Raw genomic sequence first — 21,966 nt, forward strand, 5'->3', positions numbered from 1 at the left:
TAAGATTAAACCAATTTTCATTTCACTTTTTCACCCTCAATCTAACGCTTCAGAGTGATGGATGAAGGAAATTAATAAATTGTGTCGCCTTTATTGTCGTCTTAATCACAGAACGTGGGATCAGTATCTTCATATTTTTCAAAACGTTCTGAATGGAGTCCCTAATGATTCAACTTCTTTACCGCCTATATTGATATTAAAAAATAAAGCACCGACAAATCACATTTCTGAAATCGTTCCTTTTCCGCCTACACGGAAACTGCGGCATTCTGAAGTTGTCAACCTGGCTCTACAAAATATTGCATCTGTGGCTGCTAGAAGAGTGAAATCAGCTAAACGTCCTGGTCGTTTAAAAATTTTGTCAGTTGGTCAAAAGGTGTTAATTAAGTCCCATCGTTTGTCTCATCAAGGAAAAGGCTTGTGTGGCAAATTTTTTCTGCTTTATAAAGGTCCATACAGAGTTCGCAAAATTATTCATGATAACACTGTTGAAGTAGAAACTCTTAAATCACGGCGCTCTAAGGGAATACATCATATATCGAACGTTAAAATTTTTGTGGAATGACATACTTTTGAGAAATTAACAGTTACACGTAAACACGCAGAGAACACAAGGGATACCGCGCCGTGCTGTAGCGGCAGCACATACACAAAGCGACAGTCAAGTCCACGCCGCACAAGGGAGCCGTTGATCGGAAACAATTGCTTCCTACGTCACGCTTACCTACAGGTGATCGAGCGCTCAGTGCAAATGCACTGACAGCCGTAGACAAATACACAGTCTAATTTCTCCGATTAAATCCAGTATAAAGCTATGGTGACTTGATAACTTATGTTATTAACTTTCAGTTTTTACAGAATACAGTTGTATAAAATATTTAAGAACTTCAGGTAAATTCTGTGCGTGTCCGACGTTAAGAGGACTTGCTATCGAGAAAATTTCAAGAAGAATGTAATTTCGAGGAAGAACGTAATAAACTAAAAAGGTAACTATTAATTGAGTTTATTTTTCAGGTAATATTTCTACTTAGGTATGTACTTTATACGTAATTTGCTGCTCGCGATTACGTGATTTATACTTTGTGTTAAATTTTATGCTCTATGAATTTATTTGTGAAGCGACATGCTTGCGTACATTTGCTGATTTTGACAATGTTTTATTAATGAACAGGGTTGTTACTTGTGTATATTATGCATCGATTGGCTGCCATGCTTTTTCACTGATGTCATATTTTTTATTATGTGCCTGCTGTGCCTATTTATTTAAATTATAATTGTCACCTAATTAGGTGTGCTGATACGGTTATGTATGTAAGTTATACTTTGTGATTTATATGCTTGCGCCTTCATGTTTACTTATTAAGAGTAAATATGAACATTTATTTGCTCATGCTGATATGATGCTAATGACCTATTTATTATGTAAGATATATACTTGCTGTTTTGCGTATGGATTGCATATTTACACATTTCTGTTTTGTTGTCATAACTACTCTCTAATTTAGTATAGAGAAATGCTTATATACTGTGCACGAACATAGAGTTTAGGTTACACTGTGGTATTAATTACAGATTGTTCACTTGGCAGAGCCTCGTTGTAGGGATTGTGCTGCATCCACTTGTTGACATTCTGTTCTCTACTGGTATATTTACTCGCTATTGCATGTTTTGCTTATGCTTGGTGCTTTACATTTTAAGATAAGAAAATGAACTGCTACAATTCTACCAACTACATGGGTACAAGAAACTTCATTGAAGTCACATGAACTGGAGGTTCAATGGAAGCTGTATTAATTCATTATAATAGAAAGGAAGCTGATGACATGAAATACCAACACTAGCTTTAGACCATTGACAATTATTACACTGCATTCTTCGTGAGCAATTGAAATAACAAGTGACACTTAACACAAAAAATACTCCACATGTTTGCTTCTGTTTTGCCATGATTCTTGAAGTGGTGTACACACTGTGAAATATTACGATTTATTCATTCAAATCCTTATGTGATCATTAATACTGTGTACTCGCACCTACTTACTGAAAGTTATTCAAATTGAAGGCTGTTAGAGGTCATGTATGCATTTCTTTTATTTTATGATGGACAAGGAAACCAAAATGTATTTCATCATTCATAATGAGTAGAAGATTTGGCTCAGGTGGATTACACAGAGGTTGTGTGTGGACACTGTGTCTTTGGATTGTATGGGATGATGAATTGAAGTTTGCACTAGGATTTTATCTGTACTTGTTCGAGGAGACTGACTAGAGGGAAGATTTGTTGTGGAAGTGAAATGATATTGGTGATAAGGGTTATATGTATCGATGTATTGAAGAGGTATTATTGAAGTATTGAAATTATGTGATGCTGATGATTATTGGAGTTTTGGTGGATAAGAGGTAAAGTAAGTGAGGAGCATTTTTTTTTTTTTTTTTTGGTTTACCTGGAACAAGAAGGATGAAGATGGGAGACTAGAACACTCCAGTCGAAGGAAGATTGTCTACACACACATTTTGTTAAATCAATAAGCAGTATATACTTTTATTTTGGAGAGAGGAAGTATTTGCATATCTTGGCACACTGTGAGTTGTTCAGCAACCGTGCATTTTGATTTGGCTTGGCAAACATTGGTCTTGACATGATGACTATGACATTGACAAACTGTTATTGGCTATTATACACTGCTGCCACTACTATTTGATACACATGTTGAAAATCAAATTTTGACAGAATTGCATTGACACAGTTAACACTATTCGATTACACAATAGTACTTAATATGTGGATGAAGGATGAGTGAGTGTGTTTTGTGTGTTTTCCTTTCCTAATCCCAAATAATTGGTACCGACCTACCTCCTAAATATTATTTTACTTGTTTGTTGTGGGTTGCACTGGCACCCATAAATATTATAGGTTTACTGATATTTGTATTTTTGTAATAGTTAATGACATTATCTGATATCATTTATGTGTTTATTATAATTTGTATATTTAGTGTAAGAGCATTGATAATAATTTAGTAAAAGCAATTGTGTGTGCATTCAAACTGTTGTTTGTGCTTACACCTATTATCATTGATGGGTGCCACTTGGAAATGTTTAATTTCTGCTGCTGAACTCTGATGAACTGTTTAATTATTGCTGGTGAATATTATGGACTGTTACATGCACTTGTTCAACATTATTTGGTGCCACTGTTGGAACTGCTCAACCACTGATGAGATGTCACTTGTTGGTGTTTGCACCTGCTCGCCATTGCTGGGTGCCACTGTTGGAACTGCTACTATTGATGTGATGACACTCATTCCTGCCTGCACCTGCTCGCCATTACTGGGTGCCACTGCTGGAACTGCTGCTACTGAGATAATGTCACTTGTTGCTGTTTGCAACTGTTCAACATTGCTGGGTGCCCCTGTTGAAACTGTCAACTACTCTCAGGAGTGCTACTTGTTTATTGAACTATTGAAAAGATTTTATATGTGTAAACTGATTTATTGTGTATTTACTGTTTATGAAATGTTATGGGTCTGCTATTTGCACCTGTTGACCATTGCTGGGTGCTACTGTTGGAACTGTCAACTACTCTGAGGAGTGCTACTTCTTTATTGAACTATTGAAAAGATTTTATGTGAATATTTGTGTAAACTGATTTATTGTGTATATACTGTTTATGAAATGTTATGAGACTCTTATCTGCACCTATTCGTCATTGCTGGTGCCATTGATTGAACTGTTTAACTACTCTGAGAAATTATACTTGCGTAAACTATTATGTAAAATCACATGTATGCAAGCATTTGTATTCCTTACTGTATTTTTATATATTAGGTTATTGAAGGGTCAGTGCAAAGCCAGAATTTATTTAGTTATGTGATATTTACTTATTAGTATCATCTGTGCTTTTTGAACGATTTTGGTGGTATTTTCACCATCAATGCTGGCAAAAATGCCATCAAATTCTAGCCCATGGAGGAGGGGCATATGAAAGGTGTCTAAACTGAGTCTCAGCGCCAGAGATTGCGCCAAAGATTATTATTCAGCCGCCTCCACTGGTGCAGTAGTAGTTCAGAGGATGTCGAGTGCAGTTGTTGTTCTGTTGGGCGAGAGAGTAGATGCTGTTCGCTTGATGTAGTGTATAGATGGAAGATGTTGCAATTATCACAGTGTATTTGAGAAAGGAGATGGGCTTTGATTTATGATGCTGGTGTCATGGAAAATTTTCGTCAATATATAATGAGGTAAAAAGGTATTACAGATTTCTTCAATGACAATGCCTCTTGGTCACAGGTACAGTCAACAATGCATCTGTCTCGTGTTCATGTATTAGATTTGTAATTCTGGCTTCTATATGCAATTGTAGTATTTCTGGTTTTACAATTAGTTCATTGTAAATGGTGTTTCACATATTTTGTCGTTTTGAGAAAGAACCGAGCCAGATACATGTACGTTGAGTCACACTACGACACACAGAACAGTTACACTTGTGCTTTGTTGTTTCGTAGTTTTTATAGTTGCAGGGGACTTAATTAATCAATTGTGTTAATGGAAATTCCGTGTCATTGTTTATTTTTATTTTATGCAGTCAGATTGCGTGCTAATACTAGTCAGGGCCAACCGGTTACGAGACTTCGTAACCGGTCACACAGCTACTAAAATTATTGCATCTTATTCATTTAATTAAGCCCCCATGCAATATATTAATTTTTTGATAATTTTATTTTTGGGATTTAGGATCGAGCACTATTGTGGTACATGTACTTCGCTTTTGTAGAAACGAAACAATTTCTTCCTGCTTCACATGTTACAGCCATAGTGACAAACAGAACTTACTTTCGCAGTACTTTTTATATACCTGCTACAGAGTACTAGCACGAGATGTTATACGCTTCCAGAGCTGATAAACATACCACTATGAACGTTTTAAAACCACTAAGTTGGTGGCAGGTATGCTTCCGAAAGTCCAAATAAGAAACATTAATTTTATGGTGTCTCATAGAGAAACAACATTCGTCATAAGCATATTCCCAAAAGTCTTTAAAACAACGTGTTTTTGCCCCAGATGCTACATTTCACAACAAACAGAAATTACAGCTGGTGCCACAGTGTACTAGCAGTTGTCAGGAGCTTACAGAAGTGGTGCAGCCTACTCCCATGAACGCTGTAAATAAATTCAGTCACTGGTAAGTATACTACCCAGTCCGTGAAAGGGTACATTAATAGCAGATAACTAGTGTTGTTATAGAAAAACTTTCTCTGGACATTGTGACTGAACTTGCGTCTTGTTACGGCTAATGTGGCTGTAAATAAATAATTAATAAATATAGACCTTAATCAGAAGCATATAGCTAAGGTAGAATATTCCAAATTTTTAGGTATGTCCATTGATGAGAGATTAAATTGGAAGAAACACATTGATGATCTGCTGAAACGTTTGAGTTCAGCTACTTATGCAATAAGGGTCATTGCAAATTTTGGTGATAAACATCTTAGTAAATTAGCTTACTACGCATATTTTCACTCATTGCTTTCATATGGCATCATATTTTGGGGTAATTCATCACTGAGGAATAAAGTATTTATTGCACAGAAGCGTGTAATCGGAATAATAGCTGGAGTCCACCTAAGATCATCCTGCAGACATTTATTTAAGGATCTAGGGATATTCACAGTAGCTTCTCAGTATATATACTCTCTTATGAAATTTGTTATTAACAACCAAACCCAATTCAAAAGTAATAGCAGTGTGCATAACTACAATACTAGGAGAAAGGACGATCTTCACTATTCAAGATTAAATCTAACTTTGGCACAGAAAGGGGTGAATTATACTGGCACTAAAGTCTTTGGTCACTTACCAAATAGTATCAAAAGTCTGACAGATAACCAACAAGTATTTAAGAAGAAATTAAAAGAATTTCTGAATGACAACTCCTTCTACTCCATAGAGGAATTTTTAGATATAAATTAAGAAAAAAAATATTAAAAAAAAGTAGTTATATTAACTTAAGTATGTTGTTAAATTAACCTAATTATGTCATGTATTGGAAAATTCGACTCGTTCCACATCATTACGAAATATCGTATTCATGATCCATGGAACTAGTATTAATCTAATCTAATCTAATCTGTGAAAGGAGCAGCTCCTTCAGTGAAATTGCTTTTCTGAAACCAAGTAGTGTAAATCAAGACATCGTGAGGAAAGGAAATAGTTAATTTACAAGTAATTTGTGGTAGTTCTTTAATTGTTGTGCAGATTATTTCTGTATATGGTGCTGATATTACTCAAGGTATAGAAACATCATACAAGCCACTTCTGCCTCTAGTGGTGATTACTGCGGTGGTGCAGAGGAGCATGTCTGGAACGATGTGCAGCCAATTTACGCGAGTGGGATCGCGCGTTGATGCGAGCCGATCCGCCTTCCTCTGTTGAAGCAGGTCTAGGCTGGAGAGCAGGAGAAGAAATAACTGTTTGGTTACGTTGTTTCAATCAAATTTGGTACCAACATCATATTTCACGATTAACATCACACTATTGCTAATGTACCGTACAAATTGTAGATAATAAACCACCTTGAATTCATGCTGTTACGATATGATTGTGACAGTGTCCGATTTGTGCTTTTACCAGTGGGGAGGGGGGGGGGGAATGTCTTATGGGGTTAGTATAATTATATATGTTACTAGCTTCGACCGTGGCGTTACCCATGGTTAAACAGTTATTTATAAATAGATGTCAATGCCGAAACTCACTATTCACGCGTATGCACTATCAGAAAAGCCATCCCTTGTTGTATCTTGAAAAGTACATTATAGGTAAAGCTTATTTACAAAATCATCTACGTACAGGTATACGAGGGGAATTCAAAAAGTACAGGCACATTTGTGAAAAGCTGTACTTATTCTGATGATAGAAAACTGAAATATGCGTTATTTTTCTACGTAACCTACCTGGACTTCAATGCAGTTTTCCCGACGTTTTACAAGTTTTTTTATTTCATCAGAAAATACGTTTATCGGTTGCATCTGTAACCAACTTTGCACCAAGGCAATGACGTCTTCATCATTTTCAAATCTTCTTCCCTGTAGTGCTTCCGTTAAGGGTCCAAACATGTGAAAATCGCTTGGAGCCAGGCCTGGACTGTTTGGTAGATGTTCCAGCACCTCGAATCTCAACTCCTTTATTGCGCCGGCTGTCCGTTTGGCAGAATGTGGGTGAGCGTTATCTTGCTGCAGGATGACACCTCTTCATAGTTTTCCACGACGTTTGGATCTGATTGCAGGTTTTAGTTTCGTACGCAACACATCACATCCACCATACAATACAGACCTGGCTGTAAAGCGTCGTTTACGCTGGGGCGACGTCTTGCAACATTGTGGCATGCGATGGAAATGTGGCGTACGTTGTCCTGCCATTTAGTTCTAAATGTTTTGAAGTGATTAACTACTACATAAGACTTTTTCAAAATTAATAAGCAAACATATTAATAGTAAACTTTCAGTGTTCGGCTCCACAAATTTAAATTATACGTAAAGTCTTACTGCAGTGCGTGGGAAATAAACATCCCAGGTTGGGATGTATAAACTAAAACCAGAGGAGGGGATGGTCTGATGCAGAGGAGGGGAAATCCCCCCCCCCCATCCCCTCCTGCAACTCGCACACTGGTTTGTGACGTCGACAGAGAGTACGTTGTCAGATTTGACAGTTGCTGTGCATACCTGTCACAGGGTCTAGTCACATTAATGTGACCACCGCCTATGTTCGACGCCAACGTGCCGTTACCACTCACAGATGGCAGGTGGCAGCACGAGTGGGGGTATATAAAGCATGTCGGAGGGACGCGGAATACCGTGCAGTCGTTGTCATAATGCGGAAACGGATCGATTTATCAGACGTCCAAAAGGGCATACTCATTGGCTTTCTGGCTAACAGCGGAAGCGTATCAGAAATGGCTAAGTCTGCAAATTGTTCACGTGCCTTATGCCTTGATTAAAGTGCACCTTGCATGGGAAATCTGCACTATCCAAATGACGCGCCGAGGCAACTGTGGTACACCACAGGACATAGATCACAGGATTGGAGATATGTATGGGCGAATAGACGTGCAAACAGTTGAGCAACCGACCGTCCAGATGAACCATTGGGTTAATGGCAGTGTCTTCTCCATGACTATCCAGTGAACGTTGCTGCGTATTTGCCTTCCCAGTGGGCACCTTGTTCATGCACCCATTATGACAGCTGTTCATAGAAGGCTAGAACTTGCGCGCCAATACCACAGCTGGACATCACACTGAGAGGCGACAGGTGGCGTTTTAAGACGAATCACGTTTTATGCTCCATCAGATAGTCAGCCGCGCTGCGGCTCGCGTTGGTGCTGTTTGTAGGTTTCCGCCCTCTGTTGGAGGCCAGACCGTATCCTTTAATTGGCATGGTTGCGGTTGTCTTCTTCTCGTCTTGACTGGCGCCACTCGTTTCGCAAGCGTTGCCTGTCCACTAGTGGCAGCAGCGAAGGTTAACGATATGTAGTAACAGTTGCCCTATCTTTGGGGCGACGTCGTTGTTTTTCCGGGTCGTGTGAGTGCGCCAGTTCAGTTGGGGGGACTCATGAGGATCCAGGTCCGCGCAGTGCGAGAACACGCCGGGACCGCTGGTGACACGCATGGACTGCCGCATGGAAGGGCTGTGGTCACGAGGGTGCACGACCTTGTCGTAAACCGGATCCAGCACGCTTTAAGATGAGTGCATTTCAATCCAAGCAGAGCGGAGTCAGTCACCCGTGTGGGCCTTGTATTACGTATGTGATGTTGTGACAGATTATCATCGCGCCGTCATGTCCAATTTGGTGGATCTGCATACCGCTTAGTACTTGGAAGACCCTACTGTGTTAAAATCACTCGCCTCAGTGATTAGACGGTGTGGTTGCACATCTGTGAATTAATAAAGCAGTGAAGAGATTTGTTTCATTCTGCCAACCATCGTCAGAGTTGCCACAGTGAGTTCAGTGTGCATTTGTGTACCTACTAAATTCGATGTCACTCTTTTGGTTCAAGACAACACGTTAAATAAGAGTAGCTTGATGTGATTCTTGAGTTTCTCCCGGCGTATTTGATAATCAAAATATCCACGGGTATGCTGCCGGTCTATAGTGTCCAACGGGCACAATATTTCGGCGATCAAACATGTCGCCATCATCAGGTGAACTGACGGACTGAGCTCCTGTGAATGTGCCGGCACGGAGATCCGTACGCTATGGCTGCTCAGAGGGAACTGGGTTCGGTCGCGGCGGCGGCCGATTTAAATACCCTCCGCCCGCGGCGCGCTCCCTCCGCCGTCCGCGCCCAGGGCCACGGTCGCGCGGTGGAACAGATTGCGACGGCGTCTGAGATGACGTCGGTGTGATGGCTCTGTCCGCCGTGGTCGTCACAACTATACGTCTGCTCGATTTACTCTTGATTAACCCGATCGCTGGTTCCCAAGCCTTGCTAAGATTATAGCCACAGTCACGGTTTATGAGGTCGTCATTGGTGCAAATTTCGATGGCCTCTCTAACAACGCTGTCCCAGTATCTCGACGTCTGTACCAGAATCTTCGTGCGGTCATACTCCATGGCGTGATTTTCCGACAAACAATGTTCAGCGACCGCCGACTTGCTCGGATACATCAGTCGAGTGTGCCTCTGGTGTTCACGGCATCGATCCTCGACGGTACGCGTCGTCTGACCAATATACGACTTGCCACATTGACACGGAATCTGGTACACGCCGGCCTTCCTCAAACCGAGGTCATCTTTGGCGCTCCCCACCAGTGCCCGAGTTTTATTTGGAGGACAAAACACAGTTCCTACCCGGTGTTTCTTCAGAATGCGGGCGATTTTTCCCGAGAGTGCGCCTGTGTATGGAATAAATGCAGTGCCTACCTCCTCCCTCGTGACTTCATCCATCTCAACAGGTTGTGCTGCAGTGGTTGGGCGGAGAGCACGTTGAATCTGCCACTCTGAGTACCCATTTTTTCGAAATACAGTTCTCAGATGTTCCAATTCCTGGGGTAGACTCTCTGCGTCAGAGATAGTGCGCGCCCTATGTACTAGAGTTTTAAGTACCCCATTCCTCTGTGAAGGGTGGTGGCAGCTGTCTGCATGCAAATACAGATCAGTGTGCGTAGCCTTCCGATACACCCCATGACCTAGGGTGCCGTCAGCCCTTCTCTTGACCAAGACGTCAAGGAAAGGTAATTTACCCTCCGTTTCAGTCTCCATAGTGAATTTGATGTTGGGGTGTATGGAGTTTAGATGTGTAAGGAAGACAAGGAGTTTATCCATACCATGTGGCCAGATGACGAACGTATCGTCAACGTAACGGAAAAAGCAAGTAGGTTTCCATACGGATGACGACAGGGCTTCCTCCTCGAAGTTCTCCATGTACAAATTCGCTACCACCGGTGAGAGTGGGCTACCCATGGCGACTCCCTCCGTTTGTTCGTAGTATTCTCCATTAAAAAGAAAATACGTGGAAGTCAAGACATGCCTAAAAAGTTCAGTGGTCTTCTCGTCAAACTTCTGACTAATCAATTCTAGTGACTCTCGCAGGGGTACCCTCGTAAACAAGGAAACGACGTCAAAACTCACCATGATATCTGACTCATCCAACCTGAAGCTATCAAGGCGTTTAACAAAATCCACGGAATTACGGATGTGATGAGGGCATTTACCCACATAAGGACTTAATATTCCCGTCAGGTATTTGGCCAACAAATATGTAGGTGCCCTGATGTTGCTGACAATGGGGCGTAATGGTACCCCCTCTTTGTGAACCTTCGGGAGTCCGTATAGTCTAGGCGGTACCGGACCTTGGGGTAACAATTTCTTAGCGTCACCCTCCGGTAAATCTGCGTCCTTGAGAAGCGCCCTCGTCTTGTTCTCCACCTTCTTTGTAGGGTCAACGCTGATCTTCCGGTAGGAATCGTCATTTAGCAGGCTCTGCATCTTATCAGTGTAGTCCTTATGGGAGACAACAACTGTAGCATTGCCTTTGTCAGCCGGTAAGACAACAATTTCAGAGCGCTCCCTCAGATCACGAATGGCCGCCCTCTCTTTACTGCTGATATTTGACTTCATCGGCTTGGATTTCGTCAACGCGCGACAAGTTTCACGACGTATTTCCTCGGCTGATTCTGGCGGAAGTCGAGCTGCAACCTGTTCAACAGCACTAACAATTTCTGCGACCGGAGTGAACTTGGGGGTGGGAGCGAAGTTGAGACCTTTCTGCAAAACCGAGACCGCATCATCACTCAACACCATGCCACTCAAATTGATGACAGTCTTGCACGGAACCTGCAGGGGTGGTTTGTCAAGGAGACGTGAGAACTTAGCTGTTCGACGTCCCGTAGCCTTCTTATGGGCGGAATCAGCTGACACCCAGGTGACACCATCAATCCAATCCCAGGAACAAGAAGTGAACTTACTCGCCAGTTGCAAATGTAGTTTGAGTAATTCCTGTGAGATAAACTCAAGGCTCCGGCGGGTGAATTGCACTCTCTCACGTACCAATGCGAGGCTGGCTCGTTTCTTGATTCTCTTAGCTGCTGCAGAATCGATGTGATGCATAACCTTAGCAAAATTTGGAACAACATTCTCGGAACGACATCTCTTTAGAAAGGCAAGAGTACTTAGCAAACGACATCTACGGTGGCGCAACTTTTCAAATTTCTTCATGCTGCGATACATCTTCTCCCCGTAAAGGTGTATGATGTGATTCTTGAGTTTCTCCCGGCGTATTTGATAATCAAGATATCCACGGGTATGCTGCCGGTCTATAGTGTCCAACGGGCACAATATTTCGGCGATCAAACATGTCGCCATCATCAGGTGAACTGACGGACTGAGCTCCTGTGAATGTGCCGGCACGGAGATCCGTACGCTATGGCTGCTCAGAGGGAACTGGGTTCGGTCGCGGCGGCGGCCGATTTAAATACCCTCCGCCCGCGGCGCGCTCCCTCCGCCGTCCGCGCCCAGGGCCACGGTCGCGCGGTGGAACAGATTGCGACGGCGTCTGAGATGACGTCGGTGTGATGGCTCTGTCCGCCGTGGTCGTCACAACTATACGTCTGCTCGATTTACTCTTGATTAACCCGATCGCTGGTTCCCAAGCCTTGCTAAGATTATAGCCACAGTCACGGTTTGTGAGGTCGTCATTGGTGCAAATTTCTATGGCCTCTCTAACAACGCTGTCCCAGTATCTCGACGTCTGTACCAGAATATTCGTGCGGTCATACTCCATGGCGTGATTTTCCGGCAAACAATGTTCAGCGACCGCCGACTTGCTCGGATACATCAGCCGAGTGTGCCTCTGGTGTTCACGGCATCGATCCTCGACGGTACGCATCGTCTGACCAATATACGACTTGCCACATTGACACGGAATCTGGTACACGCCGGCCTTCCTCAAACCGAGGTCATCTTTGGCGCTCCCCACCAGTGCCCGAGTTTTATTTGGAGGACAAAACACAGTTCCTACCCGGTGTTTCTTCAGAATGCGGGCGATTTTTCCCGAGAGTGCGCCTGTGTATGGAATAAATGCAGTGCCTACCTCCTCCCTCGTGACTTCATCCATCTCAACAGGTTGTGCTGCAGTGGTTGGGAGGAGAGCACGTTGAATCTGCCACTCTGAGTACCCATTTTTTTCGAAATACAGTTCTCAGATGTTCCAATTCCTGGGGTAGACTCTCTGCGTCAGAGATAGTGCGCGCCCTATGTACGATTCCTACCGGAAGATCAGCGTTGACCCTACAAAGAAGGTGGAGAACAAGACGAGGGCGCTTCTCAAGGACGCAGATTTGCCGGAGGGTGACGCTAAGAAATTGTTACCCCAAGGTCCGGTACCGCCTAGACTATACGGACTCCCGAAGGTTCACAAAGAGGGGTACCATTACGCCCCATTGTCAGCAACATCAGGGCACCTACATATTTGTTGGCCAAATACCTGACGGGAATATTAAGTCCTTATGTGGGTAAATGCCCTCATCACATCCGTAATTCCGTGGATTTTGTTAAACGCCTTGATAGCTTCAGGTTGGATGAGTCAGATATCATGGTGAGTTTTGACGTCGTTTCCTTGTTTACGAGGGTACCCCTGCGAGAGTCACTAGAATTGATTAGTCAGAAGTTTGACGAGAAGACCACTGAACTTTTTAGGCATGTCTTGACTTCCACGTATTTTCTTTTTAATGGAGAATACTACGAACAAACGGAGGGAGTCGCCATGGGTAGCCCACTCTCACCGGTGGTAGCGAATTTGTACATGGAGAACTTCGAGGAGGAAGCCCTGTCGTCATCCGTATGGAAACCTACTTGCTTTTTCCGTTACGTTGACGATACGTTCGTCATCTGGCCACATGGTATGGATAAACTCCTTGTCTTCCTTACACATCTAAACTCCATACACCCAAACATCAAATTCACTATGGAGACTGAAACGGAGGGTAAATTACCTTTCCTTGACGTCTTGGTCAAGAGAAGGGCTGACGGCACCCTAGGTCATGGGGTGTATCGGAAGGCTACGCACACTGATCTGTATTTGCATGCAGACAGCTGCCACCACCCTTCACAGAGGAATGGGGTACTTAAAACTCTAGTACATAGGGCGCGCACTATCTCTGACGCAGAGAGTCTACCCCAGGAATTGGAACATCTGAGAACTGTATTTCGAAAAAATGGGTACTCAGAGTGGCAGATTCAACGTGCTCTCCGCCCAACCACTGCAGCACAACCTGTTGAGATGGATGAAGTCACGAGGGAGGAGGTAGGCACTGCATTTATTCCATACACAGGCGCACTCTCGGGAAAAATCGCCCGCATTCTAAAGAAACACCGGGTAGGAACTGTGTTTTGTCCTCCAAATAAAACTCGGGCACTGGTGGGGAGCGCCAAAGATGACCTCGGTTTGAGGAAGGCCGGCGTGTACCAGATTCCGTGTCAATGTGGCAAGTCGTATATTGGTCAGACGATGCGTACCGTCGAGGATCGATGCCGTGAACACCAGAGGCACACTCGACTGATGTATCCGAGCAAGTCGGCGGTCGCTGAACATTGTTTGTCGGAAAATCACGCCATGGAGTATGACCGCACGAAGATTCTGGTACAGACGTCGAGATACTGGGACAGCGTTGTTAGAGAGGCCATCGAAATTCGCACCAATGACGACCTCATAAACCGTGACTGTGGCTATAATCTTAGCAAGGCTTGGGAACCAGCGATCGGGTTAATCAAGAGTAAATCGAGCAGACGTATAGTTGTGACGACCACGGCGGACAGAGCCATCACACCGACGGCATCTGAGACGCCGTCGCAATCTGTTCCATCGCGCGACCGTGGCCCTGGGCGCGGACGGCGGAGGGAGCGCGCCGCGGGCGGAGGGTATTTAAATCGGCCGCCGCCGCGACCGAACCCAGTTCCCTCTGATCAGCCATAGCGTACGGATCTCCGTGCCGGCACATTCACAGGAGCTCAGTCCGTCAGTTCACCTGATGATGGCGACATGTTTGATCGCCGAAATATTGTGCCCGTTGGACACTATAGACCGGCAGCATACCCGTGGATATTTTGATTATCAAATACGCCGGGAGAAACTCAAGAATCACATCATACACCTTTACGGGGAGGAGATGTATCGCAGCATGAAGAAATTTGTAAAGTTGCGCCACCGTAGATGTCGTTTGCTAAGTACTCTTGCCTTTCTAAAGAGATGTCGTTCCGAGAATGTTGTTCCAAATTTTGCTAAGGTTATGCATCACATCGATTCTGCAGCAGCTAAGAGAATCAAGAAACGAGCCAGCCTCGCATTGGTACGTGAGAGAGTGCAATTCACCCGCCGGAGCCTTGAGTTTATCTCACAGGAATTACTCAAACTACATTTGCAACTGGCGAGTAAGTTCACTTCTTGTTCCTGGGATTGGATTGATGGTGTCACCTGGGTGTCAGCTGATTCCGCCCATAAGAAGGCTACGGGACGTCAAACAGCTAAGTTCTCACGTCTCCTTGACAAACCATCCCTGCAGGTTCCGTGCAAGACTGTCATCAATTTGAGTGGCATGGTGTTGAGTGATGATGCGGTCTCGGTTTTGCAGAAAGGTCTCAACTTCGCTCCCACCCCCAAGTTCACTCCGGTCGCAGAAATTGTTAGTGCTGTTGAACAGGTTGCAGCTCGACTTCCGCCAGAATCAGCCGAGGAAATACGTCGTGAAACTTGTCGTGCGTTGACGAAATCCAAGCCGATGAAGTCAAATATCAGCAGTAAAGAGAGGGCGGCCATTCGTGATCTGAGGGAGCGCTCTGAAATTGTTGTCTTACCGGCTGACAAAGGCAATGCTACAGTTGTTGTCTCCCATAAGGACTACACTGATAAGATGCAGAGCCTGCTAAATGACGATTCCTACCGGAAGATCAGCGTTGACCCTACAAAGAAGGTGGAGAACAAGACGAGGGCGCTTCTCAAGGACGCAGATTTACCGGAGGGTGACGCTAAGAAATTGTTACCCCAAGGTCCGGAACCGCCTAGACTATACGGACTCCCGAAGGTTCACAAAGAGGGGGTACCATTACGCCCCATTGTCAGCAACATCAGGGCACCTACATATTTGTTGGCCAAATACCTGACGGGAATATTAAGTCCTTATGTGGGTAAATGCCCTCGTCACATCCGTAATTCCGTGGATTTTGTTAAACGCCTTGATAGCTTCAGGTTGGATGAGTCAGATATCATGGTGAGTTTTGACGTCGTTTCCTTGTTTACGAGGGTACCCCTGCGAGAGTCACTAGAATTGATTAGTCAGAAGTTTGACGAGAAGACCACTGAACTTTTTAGGCATGTCTTGACTTCCACGTATTTTCTTTTTAATGGAGAATACTACGAACAAACGGAGGGAGTCGCCATGGGTAGCCCACTCTCACCGGTGGTAGCGAATTTGTACATGGAGAACTTCGAGGAGGAAGCCCTGTCGTCATCCGTATGGAAACCTACTTGCTTTTTCCGTTACGTTGACGATACGTTCGTCATCTGGCCACATGGTATGGATAAACTCCTTGTCTTCCTTACACATCTAAACTCCATACACCCCAACATCAAATTCACTATGGAGACTGAAACGGAGGGTAAATTACCTTTCCTTGACGTCTTGGTCAAGAGAAGGGCTGACGGCACCCTAGGTCATGGGGTGTATCGGAAGGCTACGCACACTGATCTGTATTTGCATGCAGACAGCTGCCACCACCCTTCACAGAGGAATGGGGTACTTAAAACTCTAGTACATAGGGCGCGCACTATCTCTGACGCAGAGAGTCTACCCCAGGAATTGGAACATCTGAGAACTGTATTTCGAAAAAATGGGTACTCAGAGTGGCAGATTCAACGTGCTCTCCGCCCAACCACTGCAGCACAACCTGTTGAGATGGATGAAGTCACGAGGGAGGAGGTAGGCACTGCATTTATTCCATACACAGGCGCACTCTCGGGAAAAATCGCCCGCATTCTGAAGAAACACCGGGTAGGAACTGTGTTTTGTCCTCCAAATAAAACTCGGGCACTGGTGGGGAGCGCCAAAGATGACCTCGGTTTGAGGAAGGCCGGCGTGTACCAGATTCCGTGTCAATGTGGCAAGTCGTATATTGGTCAGACGATGCGTACCGTCGAGGATCGATGCCGTGAACACCAGAGGCACACTCGACTGATGTATCCGAGCAAGTCGGCGGTCGCTGAACATTGTTTGTCGGAAAATCACGCCATGGAGTATGACCGCACGAAGATTCTGGTACAGACGTCGAGATACTGGGACAGCGTTGTTAGAGAGGCCATCGAAATTTGCACCAATGACGACCTCATAAACCGTGACTGTGGCTATAATCTTAGCAAGGCTTGGGAACCAGCGATCGGGTTAATCAAGAGTAAATCGAGCAGACGTATAGTTGTGACGACCACGGCGGACAGAGCCATCACACCGACGTCATCTCAGACGCCGTCGCAATCTGTTCCACCGCGCGACCGTGGCCCTGGGCGCGGACGGCGGAGGGAGCGCGCCGCGGGCGGAGGGTATTTAAATCGGCCGCCGCCGCGACCGAACCCAGTTCCCTCTGAGCAGCCATAGCGTACGGATCTCCGTGCCGGCACATTCACAGGAGCTCAGTCCGTCAGTTCACCTGATGATGGCGACATGTTTGATCGCCGAAATATTGTGCCCGTTGGACACTATAGACCGGGAGCATACCCGTGGATATTTTGATTAAGAGTAGCTTGTTGCACGTGAATAACGTTTACTGCTCCCCAAAAAAAGGTCAGAAACTGTCAAGAACTCTTCTTGGTTCATGTGAAGACACAATAATACTATAGTAGTCCCAATTACGGACAAAATATTGAATGGTCCAAACCATAAATTAAGACACAGTGCACCAAGAGATAGCTGAAATACTAAAAATCATGAGAAATGGCGAGACCAGTCCAGACGGGGGCAGCTGAAATTGCTTTCAAGGAAACAAAATACGATTCTCTTATCAAACATTTGGTGTACATGTTATCGTGTCGCGTCGACATTATTATGGATTAGCCGGCCGCTGTGACCGAGTGGTTTTAGGCGCTTCAGTCCGGAACTGCGCAGCTGCTATGGTCGCAGGTGCGAATCCTGCCTCGAGGATGTCTGTGTTTGATGTCCTTAGGTTAGTTTAAGTAGTTCTAAGTCTAGGGGACTGATGACATCGGATGTTAAGTCCCATAGTGCTTAGAGCCCTTTGAACCATTTGAATTACCGATTAGCACGCGGAAGCTGATTTCTGACCATACTGTATTGTGTTGCGGGATCAATGGCCGGTACCGATGTACCTAGCATGCACATTTGTGCATAATGGCGGCAACTCACTCGCGGACGATGGTCGTGAACTTGCACTTAATAAGAACTGGCTTCGACTGGCTTGTCGTGAGAGCCTCCTGTCACTTCCGTGTCCCAAGACCCAACGACAGTGTCTGCCTCCGCCGACAGGAAGAGGATCTCCGTGACCATCTAACAGCTCGTTAGACACCCTGAAGGCGGTGTCGGCGCCCTCACAGTTGGGACACCTGAAATAGCGGGTCCTCCCCAAAAACGACGGAGATGTCTGTGTTCCTCCGCCGCCGATGATACAGAATTGGTGAACACCAGAATGTAACAGTTCGTTGTGTCACTGTGGTGAAAACTGCTGCTCAAATTGTTGCTGTAGATGCAGTACGATGTCCCAGAGCCATACGCCGAACATTTTATCAGCAGTCGTTTACAGTGGCTACATTCCTGCCAAGTCTTTCTGCAGTGTAACTGAAGCACATCTCGTAGCACTGTTGCATGGCCTCATTAAAATTCGGTGAGGTGTTAACAAGAGTGTCTTTGTCGCCTGAAGGGCATTCCTAACTAACATCAATTCGCCACGTCCAATCTCAAAGGTAACTAACTCTCACGACCACTCAAGCGTGTATTTAAAGCGAACCTGACTTGCATCGTCATAGTGGCACTACTGTTATGCAACTGGTGAGTAGTTTCAACAGACGTCATCTTTCAAATGTAGAAACACGCCTACAACCTTTAGTTCGTGTCGCGCAACTCGTTCTTGGTGTTTCGATTCTCTTTTCCGCCAGTGTACTATCGTTTGGTGTTTGAACTGCACAGTTCAGACACTGTGCTCTAAGGTCAAATGCTAATATTGGAAAGAGCACATTTATTTTGACCGATTGTTTCTTTGTGAATGGAATTTGTATTGACTGATTTGATTCAGTGTGAAGCAGTTAAGTAAATTTTGTGTAATAATTATTATACGTTATTATGCTGTTCAAGAACTTTACCTGTGACGAAACTTTTTTTTAACTTAAATTTTTATCTCATTCGTCAGTTTGGCTGCGAGTTTGAATTTTATATTATAAGGGGTTTGTAACATATATTACAAAACGTTGTGCATGTAATCTACCCAGTCCTACCACTCTCGTGCTGCTCCACAACAAAGATTTGTTACGTCTTTGTTGATCCATTATGGAATGTGGGACAACGGCTGGCGTGTATTTCTTGATGCAATCATTTATCAACAGCCTGCCCACTAAGAGCTGTTGCATAACGATTTGATTCACGGATCCAGTTATATGGCTCCTTCCGTGTATAGCGATTTTACGACTATGACGTGTGGGGCCTCAAGATGGCATCAATGTAATGCCGAAACTGGTAGCACATGAGAAGTTCACAAAATGCCGGCCGGTGTGGCCGTGCGGTTCTAGGCGCTTCAGTCTGGAACCGCGTGACCTCTACGGTCGCAGGTTCGAATCCTGCCTCGGGCATGGATGTGTGCGATGTCCTTAGGTTAGTTAGGTTTAAGTAGTTCTAAGTCCTAGGGGACTGATGACCACTGATGTTAAGTCCCATAGTGCTCAGAGCCATTTGAACCATTTGAACCAACTTCTACAATACATACGGCAATTGGTAAATTATTGCATCAAGAACGATTTATTTCGTCCGTTTCTTAATCTTACCTGGTACAGCAGGCATCGGTCGTCGCACCCAGCTTTCCTATATTCAGTAACTATGGGACCTGTCCAAGAAAAACAAAACGTTTTAGAAGATATTTGGCTGAGGCCAGTTATATGGTACGTGGGTAAGAATACTAAAAGTAATTTCAGACGTAAAGTGTAATTAATCCAACAAAAGCAAGTATAGCAGTGAGAAGTGGCTACAATATTCCATCCAGCTATCTACTGCCGAGTGCCCCACATGTTCAAATATTAAAATACAAAATTGTTTCTATTAATTCCTACTGCAAACAATACTACCCACGAGGGCATCAAAAGCTTCCTACCATCGCAGTCTAAATGACATAACGCAGTGAAACATCGGACACTGAAATGACAGTGAGTGTTCATAACATGTTGATACTACATCATGGAGATTGGTTTTAAAGTTTCTTGACCACATTAAATGACTGGAATACATGTGTAGATATATGTTGTTGCGCTTATTTTATTTTCATTAAATTTTTTCCTGTCGATAGCCGAAGTTCTTAAATATTCCTTTCGTGCGAGTCAATACTTTCCTCTTCCGCAAAATATTATCAATTTATAAGAATACTTTCTAGGACATTTATTGCGTTTCAGTAATTGTGAATGTGTTCTTTAATTAACTATAGTATTCCAAGTGTGCAAACTTACATAACCATCAATCAAAAATAAGATTCGAAACTTAAAATAAAGTAAACATTTATACTTTTTCATTCTAAGAATGGTAAATCAAAAGTACTTTCAAAGCCTAACACTAAATTTTTGATTCTTTTGTAAGAATCAACAAATTCAGATGCTCTTAATGATAGATGCATGAGTGATCAAGAAGTGAAAAGATTATGGCCATCAAAAATCGTGAAACTTTTAAAATGCTGTTATTCACAATTAACTAAAAACATTGCACTCATCAGCTGTTCAGATAAATGTAAGAGTAATATACAAACCACACGTAAGGGGATCTGGTTCATAATTAGTCTGTTTTGCCAGTTCTATGCACCGATCAGAACATTTCAACTCTGGAGGGCGGGCTCCTGCAAAAAGATACAATGTTACAGTGTAAACGTGAGTTATATATGTATTCTATATGTTATTCATCTTACACGAGAGGCGCCTTGCCACGGTTTGCGCGGCTTCCGCAGTCGGAGCTTCGAATCCTCCCTCGGGCATGAGTGTGTCTTCTTCCCTGAGCGTAACTCAGTTTAAGTTAGATTAAGTAGTGTGTAAGCCTAGAGACCGATGGCCTCAGCAGTTTGGTCCCACAAGAACTTACGACAAATTTCCAAATTTACACCACAGAAAAAGAGACTTGGCTTGTCTGAAAGACCTAAAGGATAGTACAGTTCTTACTGTCAGATTGAAAAGGTTCACACGCGACAACTTGGTGACGTGCCTGTACTTACCATTATCATATGACCTTCCAGCTAAGTGAGTATAGTTCCGTCAGCTGCAAAAACTTAGCGCATTAACATCGTATCTATAGAAATTACATTCACTCGCGTGTAATACGAGTACATCGTTGTAAATGTGACACACTTTGTACACAACTAGAAGATTATTCAGTTTCACCAACACGAGCGTTCTTCTACTACACCCCACACACCTCACTGCATACCGTCACATTCTTATAGATGTAAATACGCTAGAGAAGAGAAGCAGTGTGTGACATATCGGTAAAACTTGAGCTCCAGACTTCTAATTGGACGTCGTAACATCCATGGTCCATTCCTCCCAGCCCTCAGAGCTCAAATTGCGTCACACAGCTTGTAGAAATGTTAATCATGTTAACCGTCTCTCTCTAAAATAAAGTCCCCAATAACCGAGTAGTGTCAAATAATCTGTGAATCAACAATGGAGGCAAAATTCAGAAACTTGTTGATAAGCTCAGTTTACTCAACAACAACATATTCCCACACGAACAGCGCAAAATGCAGAATTACGTGAAACGTTGAACAACAGGTATGTCAAGTCAAACACGGTCACTGAACGCTGCGAAGAATTCAGAAACCTGTTGAAACTGGGAAGGGCAATACGTCTGCAATGCCTAAATGAGGCATGCTCATTCGACTGTATTCAACGATGCGAGATCCGAAGTTCTGTAGCTCGGCTTCTAACAACCCTACGACAACAAAGGTCAAAAATTAATTGTGATTGTAGTGTTGCTCACGCTGCTAAATACTGCATTTTCGGGCAACAACAAAGTTACATTATGTGGCAGGTGTCATTAGAGCACAGTTAATAAAGTCATTTCTTGAAATAATGGATAAACAAGGCACTCATCTTTTCGTGTTTCACACGCTGGTCTCATTGTGAACTAATGGCTCAATCGTCGAAAATCTAGGTAGTGATGATTCCAAGCTCGAATGCAAGGAGGCCTAGGTCTTATTCTGCGATATTCAAAAGTTTTATAGATGTGTTTCATAAACC

The 21,966-nt window shown here is 43.8% G+C and overlaps 1 protein-coding gene and 1 long non-coding RNA gene across 2 annotated transcripts in view; both read right to left on the reverse strand.

Annotated features, from left to right (window-relative positions):
* The window catches only part of LOC126416553 (uncharacterized), a 78,455-nt gene that overhangs the window by 41,060 nt on the left and 15,429 nt on the right, over positions 1 to 21,966 (reverse strand). The window lies entirely within an intron of this gene.
* LOC126416555 (uncharacterized) lies at positions 6,222 to 20,574 on the reverse strand. The gene is made up of 3 exons (XR_007575481.1): positions 20,487 to 20,574; positions 19,522 to 19,580; positions 6,222 to 6,442 (listed from the first exon to the last, which is right to left on the reverse strand). It is a non-coding gene; the product is annotated as an uncharacterized LOC126416555 (long non-coding RNA).

Source organism: Schistocerca serialis, chromosome 8 (assembly GCF_023864345.2).
Source record: "Schistocerca serialis cubense isolate TAMUIC-IGC-003099 chromosome 8, iqSchSeri2.2, whole genome shotgun sequence".
NCBI classification, from domain to species: Eukaryota; Metazoa; Arthropoda; class Insecta; order Orthoptera; family Acrididae; genus Schistocerca; species Schistocerca serialis.